Below are 15,498 nucleotides of genomic sequence, written 5' to 3'. Positions count from 1 at the left end.
AGAATTAATTTTCTATTTTTTAAAAAAAAAAGTTTATTAACCTCAAGTGATTCGAGTGGCTAAACCGCTCTTTATTTATTATATTTATAAGAAATAATCCCGAAATATTGACCTTTGCCATTGTATCTACAAAAATTGTTTAGATACGAATAAAACATATATTGAGTTGATTTTCTATTTCACAAAGTTTATCAATCTCCAACGTTTCGTGGGGCTAATCCCTCTTTATCAAGAAGTTTGCTGTTCATTTTATAAATATATTGTTTTGATAAAGAGGGGTTCAACCCATCGAAACGTTGGAGTCTAATAAACTTTGTGGAATAGATAATTATTGATTAATTGTTTCTAGGGTGATTTCTGAATTAAACTTGTGTTTAATAGATAAGTTAAAAATGTTGAAACAAATACTGAAATTTACAAGTCATATTTCATTAATAGTATGTAGCCATGGTTATTTTACTTATATAAATTGTTGATAATTGATAATACTTAAATAGACAACCATTCTCAAACTAATAATAATCTTTCTTCATGAAAATATAAGTGTTGTGTTGTTAGATCTTTCATTGCTTAAAAAAAATTTTGCATAAAAAACAGGAATTGTCCCACAGTCAACCCAAAATTGTGTTGTCTTTGGAAACTTTATTGCAATATTTATGTCAAAAAATATCATCAAAAACGTAATCGCATTTTAATGCTTATGCAATAAAAGTGTCAAAACAAAATGAGGATAATTTCATAATTATTTATTAATGCTACAATAACAGTTTTGCGGTAAGTAACGCCTATTCAAATATACATTTTGACATAAAAAATATTATTCAGAACAATAAAATGAGACTACTGTAGCTATGAATAAGCCGAGTGTCTGGAAGCGATTCGTTTTTCAAAACAGTTCCACTGAGGTCCAAATGTAGCATAGTATTCAGACGTTGATTTTTTTAATTTTTTTTGCTTTTTCATATCATTATCATTACTATTGCATGCTGGTCGTTTAGTTTACTTCAGACTGGAACATCGGCTAGCCCATTCAACTTAGCACATAAAATGGGGAAAACGCAAACGATAATAGAATTATTAGCAAAATTAGCTTGAAAGTAGATTTATGTAAGTGTAATTCTTTGCCGGATTTCATTGAAAAGCGTTTTAAAAACATTGTTCATTATTTTGTTCAATTTCCTTCTCAAAAATGATTATTTTGGAATAACGGAGTCAGGGAATGGTCCGAAGTTTTGCACACAAGTTATTGGTCCAGACCTACACAAAATCTCAACAACATGTGCCATCTTGTAGCAGCCCATCTTATCTTGTTACTGCTTCAAGAAACAGTTTTGTGTGACATTATTAAATGAGTTGGATCAAGTTATGGTCACACGATCTGTTTTGTTACAGTCATCTGAAAAGAAATGGTGTGAAAGAATAATTTCATAATTATTATAGAATATTGTTTGCTTGAAAAAATAATAGCTGCTCGCAGATATTATATTTTTCTCGATAATAATGCGTACCACTGCATTGTCTATATGACTCTTTGATAATCACGAGCCTGTGCAATACAGACAGCTCTTGCAAAGTATTCCTGCAGGTATTCTCAATAAGAAATGATAGATTTTTTGTAGTTTTATCAAATATTGTAACAATAACCAATCAGTTGTTTCAATGAAAAACACGGAAAACGAGAATATATCATTTAACATTATGGTAAGCCTCTTGAATATCATTTAATATTACGGTAAGCCTTTTGAACAGTGCCATCGCCTTAGTATGTTTGAACTTTCTAGATCTTGTTACCACATATTACATTCTTGAAAAGGGCAAACAGATTTAACTGTTAATATATCTTAAGTAATGGTAATACACGGAAACATGTAACACGTAGAGAAATTTAGTTGCATATAAGATACTGCTTTAACTGAATTTGTTATTGTCACTAAACTTTCTTTAAAAAGAATTTTTTTATTATTTAAGTAAAAAATCAAAATCATATTTTATGATGAGAAATTCATCATTGCATTTAATAATAATTGCTAGTTTGAATGACTAATTAGCCCTAATGACTAATGGGGCAAAAGCTCTCATTCTTTTAATATGAAAAGTGAGCATCATCAAGAAATCTGGAAACAAAGTCATCCCTCAGAAGCATTAATCACAACAAAATTACATAAGAATTGCAGACTCGGTTTGATTGAGTCTGTACATGAGGGATAATATATAAGTGCCACATCCCTCACGCTCTCTAGCAACGGCTTTCAAGAGCGGTACTCAATTCTCCACACTTAATAGTGCTGGCATCATTGACGGAAAGAAATAAAAAAGGGAAGGCACGTTGAAATTCAACAAATACATTTTGAAAAGTTACATTACACTTATGTAAAAGCCCTTCCAATACAATACAGCAGCCTATTTTGTTGCACTTAAATACGAAGTGACAATGGCAATATTTATGTTAAATTATAAAATTATAAGAGTGGAAAGGAAAAATATTTAGCAGGACAGGGAAATAAATATGTTGCTGCAAGTTCAAGTTTTTCTTCAATGAATGGCTCAGTCTTACCAAGACATTTATGCCGGCTCGCCACGGCGAGCCGGTATTACGATAGGATTTTACTGAGAAACAACCTAAAACTCCGAATCAATCCAAAAATTTAATCGAAGCTTAGCTTCCAGCTTTCTACAAAATTTATCTATCAGGGCTAGGATCCAAAATTATTTAGCCAATCAAATTTGATCTTATATAGCGTCAAAAAACCTTCAATTTTCACGCCATTTTTAAAAAGCAGCAAGTATTGTTTTGAGCGCAAAGATATATTGATGATTAAAATGTTTGTTTTCATGGATTCTTTTCAGTAAATCATATTTACACTGACTTTTGATTTAGCGATTTCACCAGTCCTGTTTACTCTGTAGTAAGTTTTCGTTTGTTTAATTAACATAAACGCCATCTGGTTCTGTGCATTTTTTTCTTTTTCCTTTTTTCCGGTCATTTTATCCTTTCCGGTATTTAGTGTATGTATTTACTGGCCGGGATCCGGGACGCCCGGGATCCGGGATCGTATACGATAATAAGGGAAAAAACTAATAAACTATATTTGTGTTGATTATTGTCGTAATGAAAGGCCATTAAACGTTAAGTTTTTTTATTGTATGTAATGAAAGTTAAATTGATTTAACTTAGGATATAGATATATTTACAGCTATTTATTAACAAAATCACAATACTTATAATTATATGCCTAATTAATTGGAAAAATCAAAGACTATATTCTTGAATTTGTCAAATCCCGGGATCCCTATATACGATCCCAGCTTTTCTGAAAACAATATTCTTGAACTGTCCAATTCCTTGGATCTCTTAATTTTTTAATATGATCCCGGCTTTTCTGAAAACTATATTCTTGAACTGGTCAATTTCCGGGATCCTATTTTTTTAATAGGATCCCGGCTTTTCTGGCTGAATTGATAGACAACTTGTGTTTACTTCAGGACTTGTATCTGTCACTTATTCCAATACTAAATAACATATTACAACTTAACTTCGTATAAAGAGACATTTTTATGAATTCTACTTCTCTATTTTTTTTTTCTGGTCAAGGTCAACAGGCCATTTAGTAAATGTGCATAGACATAGGGACTTCATTCTATCTGTTTACATCTTAATTCATATATACTCATATTCCTCTTTGTTAAACTGAGAGACTGAGAGAACTGGCTTCCTTACTTTTATATGTCACTTTTATTTTGATGTTCGCTGAAGTCTTTTCAGCTAACAGAACTGTCATTTTTACATTTAAACACGCCCCTGGAAAGAAATTACGAAGCGAGTCGCTACTAGCTTTTTTAAAAGCTAACCTTGTAAATATTTATACCAGTTATTTATACCAATCCAAAATGAAAGTAAAATGGCGCAGCATATTGTTTTCAAATGGAGTATTTTCATTGGTCAGATGAAAACCTCGGACCAATGAAAATACTTAAAGGGAAACAACTCTGCTGTGCCAATTTACTTTCATTTTGGATTGAGAATTTGACATATAGGAAAAAAGGTGCGTTATAGTTTCATATGCTGCTTTGATTGAACAATTATCATAAATAATAATTTAATTGTATCATATTTAAACACACAATACAAAGAAATATTCATTCACTGTGAATTTATTATGTTTCACTCGTGAGAGTTTTACCGAAACAGTGCAATCAGATCACAGGGGGCCCACACAGTGTTTGGATGGTATATACTGCTTGATAGTAACCTTAAAATGAGATTTTAGTCATAACTTTATAATATCTATATTTATATACATATTATAAAGTTATGACTAAAATCTCATTTTAAGGTCACTATCAAGCAGTATATACCATCCAAACACTGTGTGGGCCCCCTGTGAATCAGATCTCTTCCGAGTTTCATTTGTTGACAGTTTGGGCTTGAATATTTCTTGCTACGTATAATCAGCGAAGGTGCCAGTGTTGTTTTCTTAAAGAGTATTTATTTATCTAAGATTTAAGATTGGTGAAAAATTACTGAATATATGCGCTGATAATTGAGATGCTAGTGATATTTCTATGCAAAATAAAAGTAGAGTAAAATACCTTATATATAATTTTTTAGTCATAATTTTTTTTTTCATAAAATTAATTTTTGTCAATACTTATGATGTTTGGATGATGTTTTAAGGGTTTTGGGTTGTAGAGGGGGGACGGGGGTATGGTGTAAGTCATGGCCACGCGACGTTCACCTGTGGCTTCACCGGCTCGGTTTAAATTGGTATGTTAATAGACGAAATTGTTTGGTGCTAGCTTTCTGTTCAGAACAATCCTAATCCGGTATTTTGCCTTGCTATAGAATAGAATATGTAATCATTGGGAACTTTGCAATGTCCACAAATTGGTTTTAACACCGATGATCATGGATGGAATCCTAAATGCAACACTGTCGACGGTCCCTAATGAAACCAGGAAAAGAATGACCAAAACAAAATGGATATTTAATTATAAGAGGAGTAATAGGCCTGCTGTAAGAAGTCTTCAGATTTACAGCAGGGCAACCAATCTTGAATAAAATTGCTTTTTATCATCACGAATGTGTATTACTGTATTTAAAAAGTAATATCGGTTTAAGAGGTATGTAGCGGCTATTTCACACCTGTCTGGAGTTATAATGCGCACGAATTGATCACGAAGGCCGTTGCTCTAGATCTGGCGTATAAAGACGACAAAACCGGTGTTAACTCCGATAAACATGCGATGAAACCGATTTATTTCGATTATAAGAAGACAAAATAAGGAGGGTCACTAACGCTATTTTTTTCAAGCGGAGATTCTTTCCGCTGCCAATTTTCCTCAAATATAAAATGCAGTGTAAACTATTAGTATTTCTCATGAAATTGACTTAATTATTTCATTAGAGAACATAATAGATGCGAAAAGTTTCACAACTCGAGCGCTAGCTTAGAAAGTTTCCTATCTTGAACACTTAAAGATATTGGAATCAATGAATGATACCTAAAATGAGCTCGCAATATAATTATAGTATCAAAAAAAATACGTACATCTAATACATTCCGTTACATTTTTGCACTTAATTGTCTCTAAATACATCATTGAGGAATAACTGCGTATTAAACTTTGTCTATAGAAAAGAGACATACATCTCTTCAATTCAGGAAACCAGAATTCAATTATTAATTATCTAGCGTATTGGTTTATAACGGTATGAGTATAATGACCTTAGCGTGTTTTCCTCGAAGCAATTTATTCTTCTGTTAGAGAAATCTGAGTAATGTAGGTCTGCAGGACATAATTACGCTGTACTTGTTCCATATTAATGTACATAGAATTTCACTTCCTTGTATACTATAACATAATAAAATTCTCATACAATCATAAATGTTTTCTAAAAGCTTTTAATTTGCTATAAAGTTTCCACGTTTTTTGTTTGCAAAATATCCTCAAAGATTTCCTGTTTGAGTACAAGATGGAAAATGTAGATAACTAAAAAAATAAAATGTATGAAAATAGATTTTCAAGAGCAAGATTTAAAATTTTCCATGAGAGGACACGTTACACCAACGAGATCAAGCGTGTTATACTAAAATTTGAGCATTTCATTCTAGAAGAGAACAGAATAGAATAGAATTATTTGTATTTTTTTAAAGATTTTAATCGCTTTTACAAATGCATGAAATAAATATACATTCATTAAAGTGGTATAATATGATGGAAATAATAATCATCAGCTGCATTGTCATTATACCTATTATTATTAGTATTATATTTATTATTATTAGTAGTAGTAGTGGTGGTGGTAGTAGTGGTGGTAATAGTAGTGTGTGGTGGTAGTAGTGGTAGTAGTAGTAGTGGTGGTGGTAGTGGTGGTTGTTGTCGTGGTGGTGGTGGTAGTGGTAGTGGTGGTGGTAGTGGTTGTAGTGGTAGTAGTAGTGGTGGTGGCAGTAGTAGTAGTAGTGGTGGTGGTAGTGGTAGTGGTAGTGGAAGTGGTAGTGGTAGTGGTGGCGGTAGTGGTGGTTGTTGTTGTGGTGGTGGTGGAAGTGGCGGTAGTGGTTGTTGTTGTTGTGGGGGTGGTGGTGGTAGTGGTGGTGGTTGCGGTGGTGGTTTTAGTAGTAGTAGTGGTAGTGGTGGTGGTGTGTAGTTATAGTATTATTATTATTATTATTATTATTATTATCATTACCAACACGATCATCATCATTATTATTTGGTGGTGGTGGTAGTGGTAGAAGTAGATTTTTTATGATTATTATTATTATTTCTTTATTATTATTATCATTATTATCATTATTATTATTATTATTATTATAATTATTATGTATTATTATTATTATTATTATTATTATTATTATTATTATTATTATTAATATATAACAATCGTGTGTGTGTATAAGGGCAATTACCTTATACAATGTCTTCTTCAAGAAAATATACAAAGTTTAATACTTTCATTCTAGATACGACCTAATGATGTGTGATATAAATCAAAACCTACTGATAGTGTCCTTTCAGCCAGAATAAGATTAAAAAATAAATAAAAATGAGTTAAATATCTTTCCATTATATTATTCTTATTCTACAATTTTAATATTAAAATGTTTCCAGGATATTGACTTCACTTGTTTGCGAATTTATGATTTCAATACTGAAACATTATAATTATTAAGATAGCAAATCTTAATAAAAGATTATAATGTTTATAGAAAGTCTTTGTCTTGAGAATGTCTCCGCTTAATTTTACGTGAAATTTATCTGTAAAATGTAATTAAGGACTTCTTTATTTCTATGCTATAAAAATGCCAAAGAGAACATAATTTCTAGAAGTTTTATTGTTATTTTGTGCATTTATATCCAAATCTGTGGTTTGTTCATCGACACTTGTTGGTAGATTTTCTGAGAGTTTTAAATTGTAAAATAAATGAGAGACATTAAATAAAATGAACATTTTTATGAGAAAGTTAAAAGAGACAACATTTTGGTTTCATTTCCTCTTCCTCAAACTAAGCAGTACTGTTGTCAGGAATCAAGTTCGTTGCTATAGAAGGGCTCATACTCAAAACCCATTGGTTGAGAGACAGGCACCTTAACAACAAAGCCTCCGTTCCACTCAACATATGTTTGTACCGATTCCTATTTAAACTAGTACAATATGAGCTGCGTCATGACAAAACCAACGTAATTGGTTTGCGAACAGCATGAATCCAGACCAGCCTGCGCATCCGCGCAGTCTGATCAGGATCCATGCTGTTCGCTTACAAACTCTATAACAAGTTGAGAAACTGATAGCGAACAGCCTGGATCCTGATCAGACTGCGCGGATGCGCAGGCTGGTCTGGATCCATGCTGGTCGCAAACCCATTATGTTGGTTTTGTCGTGACGCGGCTCATATGATCTCAAGCTAACATGGCTAACTCAGGCTGACATATTTAACATATATCTCATAGATTTTTTTATAGCAATGAATTACAAATAAAAGCTATGTACATAAGACGACACAACATTAGGTCAGTCAATTTCAGCAGTGACCGGGACGATTTTTCAGCTTCAATGGTTAGATAAAAAGTGAAAATTGTTAAATCGTAAGCATGAAAAATTGATTTCAAAGAATTTATTTTTATTAAAATGATTTAACAATACTTTTTAAAAATATGAAATAAAAAGCACACGCGCGTCTCTCCCGTTCTAGAAAAAATTATCTAACCCTTCAGAAAATATATAACAAATAACAATTACTTTAATGTTTTTGTCAATAACAGTTATAAGTCCACAATTCTATTTTGACTCGTTAGCAATTTAAAAGAAAAGTGATGTCTTTATGACAGTAAGGTAATTTATATATAAGTTAGACTAACAAGCTTTTGTTGAGACAGTTTAAAAAATTCACCATTGAACAAACGACCTCGTCAAAAATCATACTGCAAAGATTACATTCATCCATGACCGGACAACGTAACACACTTACTCGAAGAATCATATGAGCCGTGAGACGAGGATGATGAGACAGGATGCAGATACAAGGTTGAGTGCAAGTCTCCGCCGGAAACCATAAATTCTGCTTGCCATTATTTCTTACAAAAAATGCAATTATATTATGGTTCCTTACAAATTTAATAGCACAAAAGATTTGTTAAATGATAATTGACTGAAAGATAATGCCAAAGTTTTATTTCTAATGTTTTTAAGCATGTCCTTTTCTACTAGAACTTTATTTTTATCTAGTTTAAAAAGGATTCCAGTGCTATCAATTTATTCAATTGATGCGCCATTCAGCAATTTGCTATAATACAATTCTGCAATAAACGTGCACCGGGTCAATGACCATTTGGCAATTATAATTCAATTATAATTTGTATTATAACGTCAATTTTGATTGGATAACATGGCGTTTATACTGCCCATTGCGGCAAATTTTATGAACTCAAAGAAAGCAATTATACAGCATACCGGTGCCTCATATTTCCGTGTCACTTAAATAACAAAAGTTAGGAGAAAAATGTTATGGAAAACACCATGAATATTGTACCATTTAATACCCATTTAATGTTTACATCTGCCGCCAAGTGTGTTAAAGTTGTTTACCCATATTTCCAAGGCAATTTCCTTTTAACAGTTTCAAAAGCAAAAACAATAGTTACCTTTATCTTTTAATATGTCTATATCTAACCTCATCTGCAGGAGATGATTTCCGCTATGACATTTATCAAATATTTCAACTGTTTTGTAACAAAAACAATTGTCTTAAAATGTATGAAAACTAAAAGTAAAATGGAAAAATATTTTTTTCAACTCTTCATCTGAATAAAATACATTTAAAAAGTTTTGTAAGTCGTATATGTAATACAATGATAAAAATGCAATACGAAAATGAAAGTAAAACTCCTGACAGCTGTGTGAAGTCTAGAATGCACTTGAGACTGTTTATGCCGAATACCTTAAATTGGAATTATGTGTAGGCTGCCGTTATATGCATGGTCGTTTAAAGTACTGCACGTTTGTAACGTCGCTTTCCATTGGATAATCGTGACGTATACGTACACTGCTGCTGTCAATTTTTGAAGAAATCTCTCTTTTTCTTCTTTAAAAAGGGAAGTTTGCTGTATTATAAATTCGTTATAAAGATTCCTGACAGGTTACATTGCATTATATAAACGGTTGTTTACAGTATATTTATACATACAAGTACCCGTTTATATAGGTCATAAAACATGTTCAAAACTCTATATGTTATAAATAATGATATAAATACAATGTAGTTGTTTGCAATATAAAGCTTGTCCATCGGGTCATATTATTTAAGCTTATTTAACATGTCAAAGGTCTTTAAAACTTACAATATAACAATTCTGGTTAAAGTTATTTGTGATATTTGACTCGATTGATACTTGTCCTGTTGTTTTTATTTAACTAATGTAAATGTCATCCTTTCATAAATGAGAAAATTTAAGAACAGATTTTCTAAAAAGAAATCCAAATTTATGGGTGTCTGTTCACAATATGTTCACACAAAAAAACACATATAATATAATACTTGTGGCTTTAACGGTGCTTGCGTTTTACATAGCAGAAAGCAAGAACAGTTATTTCTCATTCCAGCAGCCGCGAAACAAATTAACATTTGGTTATTATTAATTGATGCGATAAGCACTTTTGTATATATAAAAAACGAAGAAAACGTTTTGTTATTTCTATGAATCAGGTGCTTGCTGAGTGCAAACATATTTAACTGAAATCCAACCTGAAATAAAGAGATATTCAGATGTTGAACCACTTTTGATTATTTATTTGGATATGATTTTCTAGCTGATGTGGTTTTCTCATTAACTTTGTTACACTTCTGCATCAAGAATGATATGAAAACAGAAGCAATTTTTAACGAACATATGAAATAATAAGTAAACCAAAACCTATTACCTTTAAAACTTATTTCCATTATTCAGAATTGATTATCATAATGTTAAAATATGCACAATATCAAATATATTTTAAATGTTGACATGAATTCTAACATTTAGTTCGCATTAGTGCTGGGCTATAAGTATTATTATTCTTGAAAAACGGAGTGAGTTGAAATTTTGCACACAAGTTGTTGTTGTTGTTGTTGTGGTGGTGGTGGTGGTGGTGATTAAGACATGAAGCAACACCGACACAATGTAGGGATCGTTACTCATATAGCGAATTTCCAGTTTTACAGATAGAGAAACAAAGTTGATAAACGTGGAAGTTTGCAATATTGACCATCAATATTATCGATACACATGGTATATTGTCGTGTCTTTTGCTTTGACAATCTTTGACAATCTTAAAGGACAAAATGAAATTTCTGTACATTTATTCACGGCTTTTATTTGTAATTTGAGCCGTGATCTATGAGACCCTATAGTACTTTTTTTCACAATACTACTCGTGCTTAAACAAACATACATGTTAACTATTGAATAATAAGTAAAAACTGGAACTGGCTATTGGTCAGTTGGAGATATATGCGGGCCGTCAAATTGAAATTTCATAGGGTATATTTAAGTTTTTTCTATAAATACAGGGTTTATCTTGCGGGGTATGAAAAAAGATATTTGATAGTGGCGGTAGCTACATGTGAAATATAGTAATTTCCATACCACTCAATGAAAATAAATCTTGTATTTATAGAAAGAACTTGAATTTTCTGTTTATAATATACAGTAAACTCCGCTTATAACGAACTCACTGGGACATTGAAAATATGTTCCTTATATCCGGAGTTCCTTGTAAGCATGTAGCGAATTAGTTCCTTGTATCAGGAGTTTCTATAGCGAACAGATTTACATATAACGAACTGATTGTTAAACATCGTCCGCCATTTTGAAGAGCATTTGATTAAAAATAATTTGTCATTTATTTCTTTTTTTGACACAATACCCGAGAATTGTGGAATTTAAAAATCCTTTGCTATTTTAGTTTTAATCCCTTTCTCAATTTCTCATAAAATATCATATTTCGTTTCTTAAGTCAGTTCTTCTCGTTTTCTTTCCATGAATAAAAAAACCCAAAAATTTATTTATTTTTTTCTTCCTTTTATATTGAATATCTTCTATTATATTTTAAGATTGACTTTTACGTATAAAATATATAGAATTCTTTTTATTTCAATCAAGCATACTTTGTAGTTTTCTATTGATTTTGTTTGCAAGCATGCGTGATTATGTTGAAATATGATTACAAATGATCATAATTATTTTACTCGAGCAAAACTATTAAAGAAAAGAAATAATAGAATAAAAGGAATAACAGTTTTATCTTTGTGACAAGAACTCATGCTGAAAATATCCTAAATAGAAAAGAATTACATACTTCTATACAAATTCATTTTCATAGATATATTAAATTATATACAACAATATTCCGCTAGTTTTAATCCGTGCCAATGAAAACGAATGTTGAAAATGCGGGATATATTTACGAATAGCTGATATTTGGAGTTCGTTATAAAGGTGTAATTTTCTGCACTTTTAACTTAATCGGGACTAAGAAATTAGTTCCTTATAAGCGATAATTTCTTATAACCATGTTCGCTATAACCGTATATTTTTATATTAAATAAAGAAGGGAAAAATTCGGGCCAAAATAAATTGTTCCTTATAACCGGAAGTTCGCTATAACCGTGTTTGCTATAAGTGAAGTTTACTGTAGATTTTTTTATTTTTGACATTAACATTTGAAATACTTCCCCTTGGCTGAATTTAGAAGAATGTATAGCCCGGCAAGACATCAGGAAAATACGGAAAATATATTTCACTGTTGTGAAAAAAATAATTGTTTACAGTGAAAATACGAAAAATGTAAATGCGCATTTTATTTCATCAATATTTCTCAATATTTCATTTATAAGTATATGGATTTGTAGTCAAACAGCAAACCAAAAATGTGGTACAACGAATTAAAGCAATATCATGCATCATTTTTAGTCGCTGCATTAAAGCCTTTTAACACAAAGGTGTTCAGTGCGTTGATTGGCCACTACACAAATTTACCAGAACTCCTTAAGTAACTGGGTAGAACTGTAAAAGTAGCACATCTGTCCAAATTAACAAAATCCATGCAAACTTTGTTAAACCTTCGATAAAAACTTTTTGTGTAGAAGTTTTATACAGATTCCGCTAGCATGTTACGTATGCAGCTTTAACGTATTAGAGGAATATGTATATATGGAATATATCACTTGCCCTTCACATATTTAGTTCGAGTCCCACAACCGACTTTGAAGGTCTTACTCCATCAGTAAAGCTTGAAACTTGCCATATGACCATTTCAGTTTTGTTTTTTTTTCCACTATTTCTTCCTGAATGACGGGCAATTGCTCAATTCTTTGAGTTATACACTCATCCTTAGTCCAATGACAAAGTCACAATATAATTTTGTGTCCAAGTATTCCAAATTTTTCACAGTACTGCCTTTTACTGAATATGGACCATGAATTTCAGTAAGTCCATCACCACAACATGAACATGAAACAATGCCACTCGGCTAGCTCCTAGGTGTGAGTGGGCAGGATTAATAAATAGATCAGAGTTATCTACCTTAAAGTCATCATGAAGCGGACTTACTTCTCTTCTATACCTCAAAAGTGCCTCGCGCTCATGGGCTATTCCCCATTCTGTGGCTTTGTTTGTAAACCGACTTCCCGTCCCACAAATTGCCTTTACATTTGATAAAGCCGGTTTGTCCTCAGAACCTTGACAAACAAGTTTTACATTTGATGCTGTTATACGTCCATATCTGAAGGCGTGCCACTCCCTACATTTGAACTGTTGCTTAGTAATAATTTCAACATTTTTGGCCTGTTCGCAAGTAACATTCAATGACAGTTCCAGTTGAGCACATTCACTAATATTAATAAGTTCTTTTCTTGCCATATTCATGAACTTTTCATCATTAAGTAACTTCCCCTTTCGAAGAATATAAGAGATTTAGTTTTACTGAAAAGATTGCTGGTTTAGACTTGCACAACGATAACGCATGAGAAAAACGTTGCTCATCTTCCAAAGTTGGTTCTTCTACTTTTGGGAGTTGAACTGTTCGTTGGGGTGTCTTCTCACCACTACTTAACAAATTATTAAAGTCCTTAACCTCCTTTTATAGACGTTGAAATATGAACTTTTTTCAAAACGGCTTATATTAAGTTATATATATATATGATCAGTACATGTGCTGGAATTGACAAACATGCATTTTATTTGGATTTTAAAGGCGTTTTGAACTCCAAACCCCAAGTGTCAGTGATCTACATAAGACGGCACAGGCCAGTATGCTTTCTTCTGTGTGACAGTCAAGTTGGCATTTGCTCTGTGTGTTTTTTCTACCCAGAATAGTAAGGCACCTGTGTGACTGCACATTTCACCCAATCTCGCCCGCCATGCAGTTACAGTGAGCAGATTCGACAAATCCATCTGTCTTAACAATTGCCCATTGTGTCAATGGTGTGTCATTCATCGTACCTGCAAATAATGAACACACTGATAATTTTTAGCTCAAAGATATTAATCATAAAATATCACCAGTGATTGACACCTTATTGAGTTTAAAATAATTTATAAATATTATTTTAACATTTTAATTTCTGTCATGTAAATTACATAAATGAATTACATAACAATCATGTCAAGACAATTATAATCGCAAAGATTGCATGTCCCTTTATACCATGTCCTAGCACGAAAAAAATTTTATAAAAGTTTACAAAACATTGGTATATTCCCAGCCCAGGGTTTCTATTTGGTAGGGTTAAATGTGTATTTGCTATCTTTCCATTTTGGTAATAAAAAATTAAATTTTATTGTAACATCTGTAAAGTCTTCATTATTTGATAGTTCCTTTTTAGGGAGTCATAATCTTCTCGAAGGGGTAAATGCCCATGATCCATACTTGGGTTAAGTAACAATGTGCATTCAGTACATATATCTATCTATATGTCTCTAATTTTAAGTCAATTAAATTTTGTCTGCATTTATAATGAATTAGAATAATTCATAATAACAAAACGACGAAATGATGTGATGTAAATTTAGTGTCGTAAAACCTACTTACATGTATTTATTACGTGTTAAGTAATCTTACCGACACCGGCAAACCCGGCGAACTAAAATAAAATAATTTTATTTTCTGTTTTCATTCTCGTTTAAGGAATAAAATCACATTCAAGATTGTTAAGAAATTTATATTTAGGTTTTTACAGGTAATATACTTAGCTTTTTATTATAACTAATGCGACCAAGATTATGTTTTTAAGATATGTTATATATATTTCGGATACTTCAATTTCGGATGGTGGTCAAAGAATTCGTCCCATTAGATTCGTATTAAAAAAATTAAGTTACTTCTGATTTCTAGTTCGAACGACTATCATTTTAGGCATTATAGTAAGCGTTTTAATTAATAATAGAGTGGACAATTGTAATAATGAAGGTCAGTGTTAACGTGTCATACAAATGTAATGATGTATTTTCAAATTAAACTGTTTAACTTTAAGCCAGTTCTGTCTTCCAAAACTTTATAAGCTGCTCTTTAACATTTTTGTTTTTCGTCTGATGTGGCATGAAAGTTTTGGATCAGACCCATTACGAAACCTCAACAGAAATGAATAACATATGTTGATTTAACCTTATTTTTCATTTGCAAATACCCTTGTCGCAATTAATTCTTGTGCATTTTGTGATGAAACAATTATTTTAATATCGTTCTAGACCATTTAATTATACCCCCGGTTTTTCCTTGTCCGCCCAATAACTTAAGATACCTTTGACCCACAGTCTTCATATTTGGCATGGAGGTTAGTCATGGTAAGTAGATGACCCCTATTGATTTTTAGGTCACTGGGCCAAAGGTCAAGGTCACAGGGGCCTTGACTAGAAAAAGCTTGTCCTTCCAATAACGTAAGATCCCTTTGACCCACAGTCTTGAACTCTTCATATTTGGCATGGAGGTTAGTCATGATGAGTAGATGAACCCTATTGATTTTG

General features: G+C 31.9%; 1 protein-coding gene across 1 annotated transcript in view; it reads left to right on the top strand.

Moving 5' to 3' along the window:
- Window positions 1–14,591: 14,591 nt before the first annotated feature.
- LOC132726473 (lipid scramblase CLPTM1L-like) overlaps window positions 14,592–15,498 on the top strand; it is a 43,193-nt gene continuing 42,286 nt past the window's right edge. The window contains exon 1 of the mRNA XM_060711789.1: window positions 14,592–14,714. The gene's annotated coding sequence lies outside the window, so the exon portion shown is untranslated. The remainder of the gene's footprint in view (window positions 14,715–15,498) is intronic.

This window comes from Ruditapes philippinarum, unplaced genomic scaffold (genome assembly GCF_026571515.1).
Source record: "Ruditapes philippinarum isolate M1 unplaced genomic scaffold, ASM2657151v2 ctg33_1_1_1_1, whole genome shotgun sequence".
NCBI classification, from domain to species: Eukaryota; Metazoa; Mollusca; class Bivalvia; order Venerida; family Veneridae; genus Ruditapes; species Ruditapes philippinarum.
The sequence above is the reverse complement of the archived record's forward strand: the minus strand, read 5'-3'. Positions and strand labels throughout refer to the sequence as shown.